Source organism: Pseudochaenichthys georgianus, chromosome 14, assembly GCF_902827115.2.
Source record: "Pseudochaenichthys georgianus chromosome 14, fPseGeo1.2, whole genome shotgun sequence".
NCBI classification, from domain to species: Eukaryota; Metazoa; Chordata; class Actinopteri; order Perciformes; family Channichthyidae; genus Pseudochaenichthys; species Pseudochaenichthys georgianus.
In genome coordinates, this window is record NC_047516.1 from 16,341,879 (window position 1) to 16,356,215 (window position 14,337).

A 14,337-nucleotide genomic window follows, 5' to 3' on the forward strand; every position below is an offset into this window, starting at 1 on the left:
TGTACCATGTTTTACCATCATGTATGTATACATCACTTCAGGGGACATTACATTGACTTAAATGCATTTCCTGGAGACTTATCCTAACCTTAACCATAACCAACACAATGCCTAACCCTAACCCTAATCAAGTCTTCACCCTAAAATTAATGATTCCCCTTATGGGGACCTCCATTTTGTCCCCATAAGGGAGGCGAGTCCCCACACGTGACTGTGTAAACAGATTTAGGTCCCCACAAGTATAGTAATGCTAGGCCACACACACACACACACACACACACACACACACACACACACACACACACACACACACACACACACACACACACACACACACACACACACACACACACACACACACACACACACACACACACACACACACACACACACACACACACACACACACACACACACACACACACACACACACACACACACACACACACACACACACACACACACACACACACACACACACACACACGCACACACACTCTCAAACACACACATAAACAAAAAAAGGCTGTCTAAAAAGTAAGAAACATATATAACTCTTTATTTGCCTCTTTGTCTCTACTCATAATATTTTACCTGATGCTTTTTTGTTCCCTCTCTCTCCATCATTCTGTCTGCTTTTGTCTCACTCACCTTCTCTCTAACTCTGTCGCCGCTCTTTATTTCTCTCATCTCAGTCTCCCCCTCCCTCTCCTTTCCTGCCAGATGCCTATGATTCACATGTGAAGTGTTTATACCTCCTGCTGCTCCTCTCTTTCCTCCCACTCTCACCTCGTCCTCACGCTTTCTCCCTTTCTCTTCCAGCTCCTCATTTCTTTCCTTTCTCCCACTGTTTTCCCTCCCTCCTCCTGTGCCTCTTAGATAACTGTCTTGGCTGCTGGTGCTTTCATCATTGTAAGACCAATGGCAGAGACGGAGGGTGCGACACCCATCCATGTCACGCTGTCACTTCCTCTTCATCCTTCTCTGAGGATTCCTCCTCTCTTTTCCTCCCCAGCACCTCTCTGAGATCCATCACGTCCTCCATCCTTGTTGGGTAAATCACCTCCTCTCCTCCTTGTCACTCTGTGAGACTTTCCTTATGTATGTGGTGACAACGTTGCTTCGCACGACGGACTCAATTGAAGGCTGCTATATATATATGGTGCATATATACAGTGGGGCAAAAACGTATTTAGTCAGCCACCAATTGTGCAAGTTCTCCCACATAAAAAGATGAGAGGCCTGTAATTTTCATCCTAGGTACACTTCAACTATGAGAGACAGAATGGGGGGAAAGAATCCAGGAAATCACATTGTCGGATCTTTAATGAATTAATTGGTAAATTCCTCGGTAAAATAAGTATTTGGTCACCTACAAACAAACAAGATGTCTGGCTCTCACAGACCTGTAACTTCTTCTTTAAGAGCTTCCTCTGTCCTCCACTCGTTAACTGTATTAATGGCACCTGTTTGAACTCGTTATCAGTATAAAAGACACCTGTCCACAACCTCAAACAGTCACACTCCAAACTCCACTATGGCCAAGACCAAAGAGCTGTCAAAGGACACCAGAAACAAAATTGTAGACCTGCACCAGTTAAAAGTTAAAGCCTTTTATTGTCACTATACACAGGGTATAACGAGATGCAGAGTGCAACTCTGTCCCGGTGTGCAAAAAAAAACGGCCCAGGGGTAGAAACTGTTTTTGAGTCTGTTTGTCCGTGACTTGAAGCTCCTGTATCTCCTCCCAGAAGGCAGGAGAGAGAACAGGCTGGGAAGACTGAATCTGCAATAGGTAAGCAGCTTGGTGTGAAGAAATCAACTGTGGGAGCAATTATTAGAAAATGGAAGACATACAAGACCACTGATAATCTCCCTCGATCTGGAGCTCCACGCAAGATCTCACCCGTGGGGCCAAAATGATCACAAGAACGGTGAGCAAAAATCCCAGAACCACACGGGGGGACCTAGTCAATGACCTGCAGAGAGCTGGGACCAAAGTAACAAAGGCTACCATCAGTAACACACTATGCCGCCAGGGACTCAAATCCTGCAGTGCCAGACGTGTCCCCCTGCTTAAGCCAGTACATGTCCAGGCCCATCTGAAGTTTGCTAGAGAGCATTTAGATGATCCAGAAGAGGATTGGGAGAATGTCATATGGTCAGATGAAACTAAAATAGAACTTTTTGGTAAAAACTCCACTAGATGTGTTTGGAGGAGAAGGAATGCTGAGTTGCATCCAAAGAACACAATACCTACTGTGAAACATGGGGGTGGAAACATCATGCTTTGGGGCTGTTTTTCTGCAAAGGGACCAGGACGACTGATCCGTGTAAAGGAAAGAATGAATGGGGCCATGTATCGTGAGATTTTGAGTGACAACCTCCTCCCATCAGCAAGGGCATTGAAGATAAAACGTGGCTGGGTCTTTCAGCATGACAATGATCCCAAACACACCGCCCGGGCAATGAAGGAGTGGCTTCGTAAGAAGCATTTCAAGGTCCTGGAGTGGCCTAGCCAGTCTCCAGATCTCAACCCCATAGAAAATCTTTGGAGGAAGTTGAAATCAATCAATCAATCAATCAATCAATCAATCAATCAATCAATCAATCAATCAATCAATGTTTATTTATATAGCCCAATATCACAAATGTTACATTTGTCTCAGTGGTCTTCACAGTGTGTACAGAATATCAGTATGACAATACGACACCCTCTGTCCTTAGACCCTCACATCGTACAAGGAAAAACTTCCAAAGAAAACCCAGTTTAAAGGGAAAAATGGGAGAAACCTCAGGGAGAGCAACAGAGGAGGGATCCCTCTCCCAGGACGGACAGACGTGCAATAGATGCCGTGTGTAAATTGAAAAGATAATACATTTGCAACATAGGTAGTCCAAATGTTTGGAAATGCATGTGTGTATAATAGGAAGATGAATCCACGAGGATATCCATCCAGGACCTATGATCCAGGACCACAGCCACGACTCAAGATCCAGCGCTCGCGATCCAGGACACAGGACCGCAGGATCATCCATGACTCCGGATCCCAGCGTATATAGACACCAAAAAGAAAGACATTTGGGGAAGCTGGGTTAATCGGAACATGAGTGTACACGGGTATAGACAGAGAGAAAGTCTGTGTTGCCCAGCGACAGCCCCAAAACATCACTGCTCTAGAGGAGATCTGCATGGAGGAATGGGCCAAAATACCAGCAACAGTGTGTGAAAACCTTGTGAAGACTTACAGAAAACGTTTGACCTCTGTCATTGCCAACAAAGGGTATATAACAAAGTATTGAGATGAACTTTTGTTATTGACCAAATACTTGTTTTCCACCATCATTTGCAAATAAATTCTTTAAAAATCAGACAATGTGATTTTCCGGATTTTTTTTCTTCTCATTTTGTCTATCATAGTTGAAGTATACCTAGGATGAAAATTACAGGCCTCTCTCATCTTTTTAAGTGGGAGAACTTGCACAATTGGTGGCTGACTAAATACTTTTTTGCCCCACTGTAGTTCAGTGGTATGAAACATCAAACATCACTTTTATAAAGGTTAACTTTTCCAACACAGGGCTTAATAGAGCTAACGAAAATATCTGCGATATGATTCAGTCATGTGTTCATTTATTTTGTTGCGTTGTCTGATTGGATTTTGAACCTGTTGTTATGTCTTTTAATTGTTACATTGAGGGCAGTGAGTGCTAAAAATATAGATAAAGTTAAGGGTTATTTTTGATAGAATAATCAAGCCGAAACGGATTTTCAAACAACGAATCAGCGTTTTTCTCAAAATGCAAAGCAAACGTACTAATGGAATAACTTCTGTAAATGTGCATGAGTGTGAGCTCAGCATCTCATATTCAAACATCGGATTCTACTATGCATGCATTTGAGAAGGAGCACTTTCAAATCGTCAAATATTATGATAGATTTGATATTTTCTTTGTCAGTCGTTAAAGCTGCTATAATCAATGCATTTATATCAACAATATTTCAGACAGAGAATTATTACTCTACAGTTCCCCTCAGCTAGCATTTCAGCATTTTAGCTCATTGTGTTGTCTTTGCAGCCTCAGGACTTTCTGCCTTGGTTCACTTTCATTCTAAGAGTAGTTTACGGTCACAGTAGGAAGCTGTTTAGCACACAATAAGCTCTAAATCCCAGTGTTCTCCTGACAGTCAAAGTTACCAACTAGCTGGTGAACAGTGGAGCAATTTGGCAGACAAAAAGCCAGATAATTCCCTCAGGAGTTGGAAAAAACAGAGCCAGACAATATTGAAACCAAGAGATGCTTCATATTATGATAGATATTGGGTATGAGATGTAATATCTAAAGACTATGAGATAGGAGATTTCAAGAAGTAAAGCTTACCAACTCATCCTCAAAAGTGATTGTATGTCAGCGGTTTTTACATGTTGCATCTAGCTGCCTCAAAGTGGCATATTTAACAATAAGATGAACTTTAATATGTGTTATGTTTAATTCGTCTGATTTAGATGTTCCAAATCCATAATGCAACATGAACAGGAAATGCTGCAACCTTGAGAGGTAAACAACAGGATGTAAAAGGGCTCTTTTATGAATCATGATACAACGTGTCTTGACTCCTGTGATTTATTATCTCTGCAGGGACACATGAACAGATGTTGAGAATGCCGCTTGGCTTCATGTTTACTGGATTACACTGGCTAAAACACAGGTGGGAAACAATATTTTTTAATAATGTATTTTTATGATTTTTGTCTTTCTTGTTTTTGTTATTTTCACCCAGATGAAGACCCTGTGAAGTAGAAAACATTCTGTATCTGAACCATTGTTGTGCCACACTCAAAAGACTTCCATCCTTACTCTGCCCAGGATTGTACAGTATGAAGAATGTTTTAAACAAAATAGTTTTTCTCCATTCCAGTTGAAGCCATTCAAGCTGAATTAATATTCTCTCATAGTGCTGGCAACATATTACAGCATCCAGTAACCACATCCAACTTCTCCCATGTCACTTCATGCTTTGTAACTGCTGTGTGGCTGTTGTTCAACATTTAAAGAAGAGCCCAGAGAAATACAGTGCATTTCCTTCTTTTTTTATGCAATGTCCTACAATACACAAGGAGTTTGAGCTTAAGTCACACACACATGCAAAAACACAATTGGGTGACTCAGACAATGTGCTCTGGTGATACCAGATTGGGAGGGTTTACAGCAGACAAATACAGCTGGCCATGCTTGTGCAATCCACCATTTGTTCTGCAAACACGCAATGTCAATTCTCCAGACACAGAAACAAACACGCACATTCACATTTGCCCACATGCACAGAAAAAGATGTTCACAAAGCACAGAATTCTGTCAAAAAGATCCATTATGATTGCGTATCTCGTTTCTAACTTTCAATATATTTTAAAAGAGATCTCTCTCTCTGTGCGGGGGCGGGGCCTCACAGACACGCTGCATCTCTCTCGCTCACAGACATGATGCAGCGCAGTGCAGTGTGCACACAGTTCTGCCGGTAATGAATATTACATTTTGTGAGGAAACTTTCCCAGCAATAAATCTAATAAGTATTCCAAAATGTATTCACTTCAGGTTTACGAAAGTAACTGTAATCAGATTACTCATTTTTCAAATGTAACGCCAGCTGAATACACTTGATTTTTGTATTCTGATTACGTAACGCCGTATTCCGTTACATGTATTCCGTTACAACCCAACTCTGTGTATATCTCTCCGCGCGCCGGAACCAACAATCAGTTTTTACCGTAAATGAGTTTGGTTCAGAGGATAAAGCACATACAACATTAATTAAACTCGATATTTGTTCACTTGAATTCTTGGATATTCTCAATGGGTGAATAATTAATAATAATTATTATTATTAATAATAAACAATACAAATAATTTCTTTTTCTTTTTCTTTTTTAACACCGAAGCTTTCTCAGGGTGGGCCAATGAGTAAACTGGGTGGATTGCTTGCAGTCTGAGTCGGGGAAACAATAGAGGTGCCGATGTTGATTGTCAGGTCATGAGTGGGACAATCTTTTCCCGGAAGGGAAAGCAGTTCAGTCTTGTCAAGGTTGAGCTTGAGGTGGTGAGCAGACATCCACTGAGAGATGTTCGCTAGACAAGGTCTCTGAGCGGGGAAAGTACTGGATTAATTGGGTGTCGTCAGCGTAGCAATGGTATGAAAAACCATGCGGGCTAATGACAGATACGAGCGAGTTTGTGTACAGGGAGAAGAGGAGGGGACCAAGAACAGAGCCCTGAGGGACCCGGGACCCCTGTAGTTAATTGACAAGGGGCGGACTCGGACCCTCTCCAAGTTACCCTGTAGGTACGGTCTTTGAGGTATGAGGTGATGAGGGAAAGTGCAGAGCCTGAAACTCCAAGTTCTTGGAGAGTGCGAAGGAGGATCTGATGATTCACCGTGTCGAAATGCAGCAGACAGGTCCAGAAGGATGATGACAGAGAGGGAGGCTGCTTTGGCAGTGTGCAGTTCACCGGCATATGGAAACACCTACAGGATGTCCTCACGTTGCTGCATGACTGATCGTTCTTCAGAATGCAAATGAGGTGATGCTAATTGAGAATTGGTGACCTCAATGCGCGAAACATGCATTTTGACAAAGCCTTAGCAGCAAGCGGATTATATGAAAATGTAATCCTTTGAAACATTTCTTTGGAAATATTTTCAAGACATTAAGGATACTTATTTTATTAAAAAAATCTAGTTTTTAGGGGTGTTTAGATCTTAGTGGCAAAATTAACATTACGGATCAGAAAGACTGACTGAGACTTTCTAACTGATTAGAAGGCAGTGAGGACTAAAATATAAACTCTGTTTCAAAATGACACCAACAACACTAAGACACACTAAGATTATCTTTGTGCTTTTCAACATTAACACATATAATTGGTTGTTGCTGATAATGGATTACAATTTCTTATGATTGACCATTTAAATCACTCATGTTGGCTAGTATTTTAAAGGCTGTATCCCCATAAAAGTATTTTTCAGCTCACATCATGTACAGTACATCACCGCTTGTGTGAGCCTTTCCTGTATTTGTAGTTCAATTTATAGCACATAAACTACGAGGTGTGAACCGTGCAGACTTCCGCTAAGGCCAAACATCCTATCTTGCAATGCTGATAAAATTGAAAAATAATTAGCAATTCGTGCATCTGCCCTGTCCTTCGGATTTGCTCAAACATTTAATGTCTTCTACCTTCACCCATGCTACACCCCTCCGCCAAGTTTCATTAAAATCCAGGCCAGTAGTTTCTCTGTAATCCTGCTGAGATACAAATAGACAGACAAACCAAACAGAAAAAATTACCTCTTTGGCAGAGGTTACGATGAACATGAAACACGTGTAGATAGAAAAAAACCTGTAGGACTGATCATCCAGAGCTTCTCAGTTACATTTGAAAACACACTTTGTAATTGTGAGCTTTAAAAAGAATCATCCCTTATATAGTGGCATGTTCCTTACATCCTCAAATCACGAAATGTGTCACTCATTAGGCGCTTTCACACCGGAGTACTTTTCCCAGGAATAGTTCCGATAGTTCCTGGGATTTTGCGTTCACACCAAAAAGATTTGGAACTAGAACTTTTAACCGGGAACCTTTTCACCCCTTTTTCAGTCCCTGCTAGTGAGGTGGTACTTTCCTGGGGAGGAAAAGGTTCCAATTTCTGATTGGCTGGGCAAATTGCAAACCACTTCACGTAAAACTAAAAAAATGTTTTGTGAAGCCGCCATTTTATTTGTTCGCATTAGCATTATTGGCATTAGCATTAGCCCAGCGCACCAACAGAGAGAGACTAACTTATGGCAACACAAAATAAAACGTGGGAGCGGTGGAGTGATGAGGAGGTGTCGGCGCTTCTGATGATTTACCCGGGACTTCGGGGGACTTCGGGTGGCAGTACCACCAGAAGTCCGCAAACCACCGTGAAGTGGTTTGCGGCCTGCCAGTAAACCCAAACCAGAAGAAGAAGAAGTGAGGTCAGCAGCTTCATTTGCGTAATCCTCCCTCAGGGACTTATTCTGGTGTGAACGCGATATACTAGATAGTTCCGGAACTAAAGAGTTCCGGGGAATTATGTTCTGGGAACTATTCCTGGGAAAAGTACTTGGTGTGAAAAGCGTCATTTTGAATCAGTCTGAGCCCTGCTCTCCTCCCCGTTAAACCATGCTTGCTTTTAGAAAAGTCCCTCCCTCCACCTCCCCAGCCTCCTCCTGTATGAGCATTTAGCTGAACGTTTTAATTGTTGAATGTTTCTTTTAATATGTGTCATGTTCATCAAATGTTCTGTAGGGTAGGTTCGTGACTTGTGAGCTTACTCAGCTCTCTGCAGACCCACCTAGACAAATTAAAATCCATATTTTTGTCACAATAAATGTTAAAACCTTGAATTAAATGATTATTTATTGTTTCTCAGATATTACAATCTTACACAGTTTAACAGAACGTATATTCATCAAGGATCATACAATAAACACGGAAGCACGTGTTATGTAATTTGCTGCATTTAGGATCCTGCAGTATAAGGTAAATGATCAGTGCAGCAGCTAAATTATGGACTGATATGTTCCTGCTCTGGTTCCAAATGCACTGACTCAGAAGGCAACATGTTGTGAGTAGGCCGTTGTGATCGGTGACACACCTCCGTCTGCTGAGTGTTTGTAAGATATGCAGAGGTAAGGGGCACTGTACAATAGCTGCCCCACTGCTCCTAGTACTAAACTCCTGGTACTATAGGATGGGTTAAATGCAGAGGCCACATTTCACTGTGTGTTCTGTGTGCTCTGCATGTTCAACCATTAAAGAGGGTTTCATCCCTCCGATTCTATTAAAAAAGAAAAGGAAAAAAAAGGGGCGAGAAACACCCAGCAGCTAATTCATTTGCATTGATACGTTACAGCAATATGAAATTGGTTCACATTTCATATTGCTCCATTATCAACTATTGAGTTACTGTCTACTTTTCTCGGAACAATTCTTAATCCCCCAATTTATAACCATGTGCACATTGAAATTAGTATTTCTATTTGGGGGTGGCTGGTGGGAGAGAAACTCCCTTTGGAGGAAACTTTGGGATTTTAGCCTTTGCGGACCATTTACCCATTTACATGCACAAACACGTATAAAACATACTGCAAAAAAGTGAGCCGCTCAGAGCCGCTGAGTTATTCAGTGACCGGCTTACAATTGATCTTTCAGGGTTGTGTATGCTGGTAGAATATAAGTGTAAAGGGCCGCGATAAAAAGTTGAAACATGCAATGGGTTTGTTAGAAAAATATCACTCGTCACCGGCTTGGTCTTCAATATCAGGATACTTATTATCCTTGCAAGAATGTAAGTGGTCATCACACACAGGGCTGCATGTCACAAATAGTTCCCAGAACAGTGTCCTTGACCTTGACATGCTTTATATACAAGAAAGGGTGTTACAGTCACAAGATGGAGAATACCGGTTCAAAGCAGTATTCTGGCCTTAGTTCAGATTGGCTAAGGCCTGCGTAAGCAATAAACATGACAGTCATATGTCTATCTCCATAGAGGCTGAATCATCATGTTAATCGTTGTCACATAGCTATCATATGCCTAAAACAGTCCTGATGCTCTTCTAGGTAATCATACATCCTGTTACGTACACAGCTATGTAGGGCCTTTGTTATCATGTCAGTATTTTCCCAACAGTTGTCAAAAGAGATTTTGTCTATAGAACTCATGATTAACATATGATTGGATGAATTATGGTTTTTGTTTAGGCAACATTAGGGAAAATATTCAACTTAAACTGCCATTCCTATTTTAGCTCATTTGTTGTACACCAGAATACTTAAGGGTATTGTCGAGTCATTAAAGTTACATAATTATAAAAACGATTCCTGTGGACGAGAAGCATATCTTAAAGCTCTTATGGTTTGAGTTTTTTTGCAAATATGTTCATATGGTTGTTTGTGTAAGCATATCATTTGAAAAAGGGAACAAGTAACAATCGACGAAATGTGAGACAGTCTTGTTTTCTTACTGCTGTATATTATAGTCTTGGACTTTTGTATAATGTGAAGATGGTGATTGTTCTTCAGTGTGTTACGTCTCTCTATATCCAGAGAGCAGTCACTGTCAAGCCTCCCAGAAAACAACATACCTTTTTCACGGCAGAGATGTTTCCTTTGCACCGGTGAAACTAATGTCTTCGATGATGGATTGCATCTATCATGTGTTCCAGTAAGCCATGACAGTGATCCAACTTGCACAATGCCAACATCCTCACCTAAAAGGCCTGTAGAGGTTTTGAATGTTCTCAATTAAACATGTGCCTTTCCTGCTGTGACAAGCCAAAATGTCTGCTGGGAAAAAGGTCTATCTGAGAGTGTAGGGTCATTGGTTCAGATAGTTTCTCTGACTCACAGGTCACAGCTCTCCCCCTGCTTCAGCTGATATCCACCCTGCATTATCTTCTTCTCCGTAGGCACCTTTAATAGCTCAAAACTACACAAATACTTTTATCAATGATCTCTTTACTTTAGATAAAATAACTTCTTGCAGGAACCTTTGTGCCACTTTAGTATCAAAAAGGAAATTCACATGGTTTTGAATGCTGAAATTGCACAAATGTATCCCCAAGTAGATTGTGAGATCTGATTTAAAAAGTCCCAAAAGTTATTTTATAAAATGTGGCCGAAATATATTTGATTGATTTTATTTTAGATTATGAAACCACATGATGCCTAATGTTTAGTTTTGAATTGGGCAATCTAAAAGACTGGACTTTTTAATAAAGGTAGTGGCAGGTCAGACAATAATCTAGATAGAACATCTTTGATTTTAAAATGAACATAAGGAGTCAGTAATCTACTGCAGTGATGTTCTCCTGTTTCTCTCTTTTAGTCAGGACTCTACGCTCTGATTTTTGAATCAGCTGCTGATGTCTGATTGACTTTTCAGAGAGACCTGTGGAGACGGCAACTTTCTAAAACCTGCTGAGGCAAAGCTTCTTTAATTCTTCATATACTATTCAATCCTATTCCTAAGTCGTTAAAAGCTTCATGTATTCGTCTTAATGTGGACTCCGACAGAGGCACAGTTTAGTTTCCCTTTCAGTGTGCAACCCTGTTAAATATTTGAGCCGTGATACTTATTTACAGTTTTGTAACTTACACACACAAACAGTACATCCTGGTTTACCTTATATGGGAGATTTATAAAGGTCTCACCAAGGGGCAAACTCTGGGGAATAGCCGGGACACCAATACGGAAGTGCCACACACTGTAGTTCATATATTGGCCGATAGGCGATGGCTGCAGAAAGGAGCAATTTCCATAGACCCCCATGTTAAAATGCCCAATTTTACAGCATGTTTCTACCCCTGGCTCCATACATTTTATTATCGATATAGTTAGATTACACCTTCATGATTATGGATCTGTGAGTGAATTGTTTTCTAACGCGACCCTTTTATTTATATTAGGTTTTAACGTTTTTGCATAAATTAGGGCGTGGTCACATTGAGTGACGGCTCTGTCAAGTGACTGCTGCTGCTAGCTACAGGGACTCTGCCTGGTCAGTTCATCCAGGAAACACAACTTGAAGCCGGCCGTGGTTGTTTGTTCCTCATGCTTATATATCGGACTATTGTGACTCGCTCTGCGGTTAAAACAGACGGTGCATGAATGCGGTTTTGCGGTAAGTGAAATTCGAGTGCTTTATTTATGTGTTAATGATTTTATCGCTAAGATTTTATTGCTAAGGTTCATTTAAATTGGCTATGCTCAAATATGTAGACAAGTTAACGTCGAAGTAGTGTATGTGAAATCAACCTCACAATAAGATGTGTATATTACAATTATTAACGTCATATTTCAAGATGATTACTTAGATATTACAATATGGTTGGTTGAGCTGGAGTTCATTATTGAGCTTACACGTTAACGTCTCAGTCATCTGAAGAACGAACCCAAACCTTGTTGTTTGTATTAATTGCATTACCAAATGGGTATCAAATAAACAGTAAGCATTGGTAACACAACTTCCAAAGTTACAGTAAAATAAAAAGGACCCTGACTCGGACAATACACAATCCAACATGTTCAACAGAAGATAATCAGTTATATTGTTTGTACACATGGTACTTTACATATATATCTGTTTGTTTAAGGTGTCCAGGTGATGCAGACAGGCTGGACCAGGGTGAGAGACAGAACTGGACTCCTCACAGCAGTGAACTTCAGCACAGGTACTAAGACTCTTTTTTTCATACTGTACAAAGAATCAAGAAAGATATTGGTTTAAATAAATGAAGTATTGACTTGAATACACTGATATACATTCCATTAAACAATACTAAATACTAGATCACCTACACATCAGTTAAGTTGAGGGTTTTTTCCATGCAAAAAGTTACATTTAGATGTTAACAAGCACTATGATTTTGTCAGCTTTCTAATTAAATGTATTGAAGGCAAAGGTATTTAACACACAGTGAGAACTGCTACTATTTATCTCTCAATATTGTCTGTAAAAAACGTGGTAAAAGTGATTATTTCAGTGAGACAACAGAGCAAGCTTCTACAGTTGCACTACGTTTTGTAACAGTTCAATATTATTTTGATAATAACATATATTTCAATGTTGATGAACTTCATACTGTTCATTCATAATCTGATTGTCTTTGTAGCTCACTGTTGAAATAAAAAAAAAACATTACAATTACAAAATAATTATATCTACAGCCCCTAAACATACAAACACACCGCTTTCATAAATAAAACACTTGTTCTGCAATAATATGTTTTATGTTTCCTGTAATTTTTGTTAGGAAAGGACATGCCTGAAAGACACGACATTTTCTCCTTCTCTGAGGGTCAAGAAGAACATCCAATAAGAACATTAAAAGCTGATATTATGAGATTTTAAGACCAGTACAGGACATTCACTAAAACTACTTTTATTGTGAAAACACAGTCAGCTGATCGAATGCACCTATTTCCACATCTACACTCCATCAACTGATTATTTCTATTTGCCTCACTTTATGAGCTTCACATCACCTGTGCCTTGTACTGCAGAGTTTGCAACGTCACAAATATATGGGGCCAATCTTCAGTCAGATGTGAATGTGTAATCTAACATTTTCAGTAAGAATAATGGATGAAAGGAGTGCAAATACAATTTATTGAAATGTGAACCAAAAGTTAATCAAAAATGTTTTAAATAAAAAGCACATATGGACAGAAGGTGTAAACCTATTAAATGTATAAGTAAACACATTTAGTCAAATAACGTGACAGACCAGGCCTGTGCAGTTGGTATCAGCTATGCCCAGCATGGGCTCCTCCATCAGGCCTGGTCCTCCTCGCTGAGGAAAGACCCTCAGTCCTCTCCAAACCAACAGACAGGACGTCCATCACACAGAGGTTTCTCCCTGAAGTCTCTGCAGCTCTCTGGACACCAGGCTGTCTCAATCCGTCCACACTGAATATGAGAGGGGGGAAATGAAAATAATAAATGCTTTATACAATAAGAAACATAAAGTTGAGTTGCTCAGTTTTTTTAGATTGTCAATACTATTACTGTATAACTAATATATCAGGTTAAGAGGCACATTCAAATAAAGATTGGTCTTTAAATACATGTTGCCTTTTGAATTGTTTGTCCAAAGTCAAGGATCTAGAACTGGTACTTAGTTGTAATGATACAGTCTGGTTATTATGCTGTTTGGAGGAGGCCTCACAGGTAAGAGCACTAACTAGCTACCATCACATGTACCTTAGCTTGACTTAAATGTATTAAACGTATAGTTAAGTGATATCAAAATACAAATAACTAATGCCATGCAAACATATTAATATTTGCTTGATTCCAGTGTTGAATTTAGAACAATTGCATACAAACATTAAGGGGTTTTAAGATTCTGAAGTATTATGCTAAAAACTCAATAACTTAGATTATTATTTATAGTTTTGCTGAATAGTTTCATGTCCGTTTACCTTAGAAACGTAAAATGCGACGGCAGTGTGCAGATGGGGAGCATGTTAGCTTAGCTTGGTAGCTTCAGCTAGCTCTGGAACTTCCAGCTCGGTGGCAGCAGGTCCCGCCTCGGCTCCGCCTCTTTGCCCTTATTTGGAGCAGGCGGGAGTTGAACTCTGACGTCACTGTCGAGCCGTGAGTGGCCGACTCCGCCTACTAAGGGCTTCTCGGCAACTCTGCAGAATCCTATGGGTGACGTCACGGACCCTACGTCCATTTATATATACAGTCTATGGGTCTCACATGAGAAAGTAGGACGTTTAGTCTGGGACTTTACTGGGAA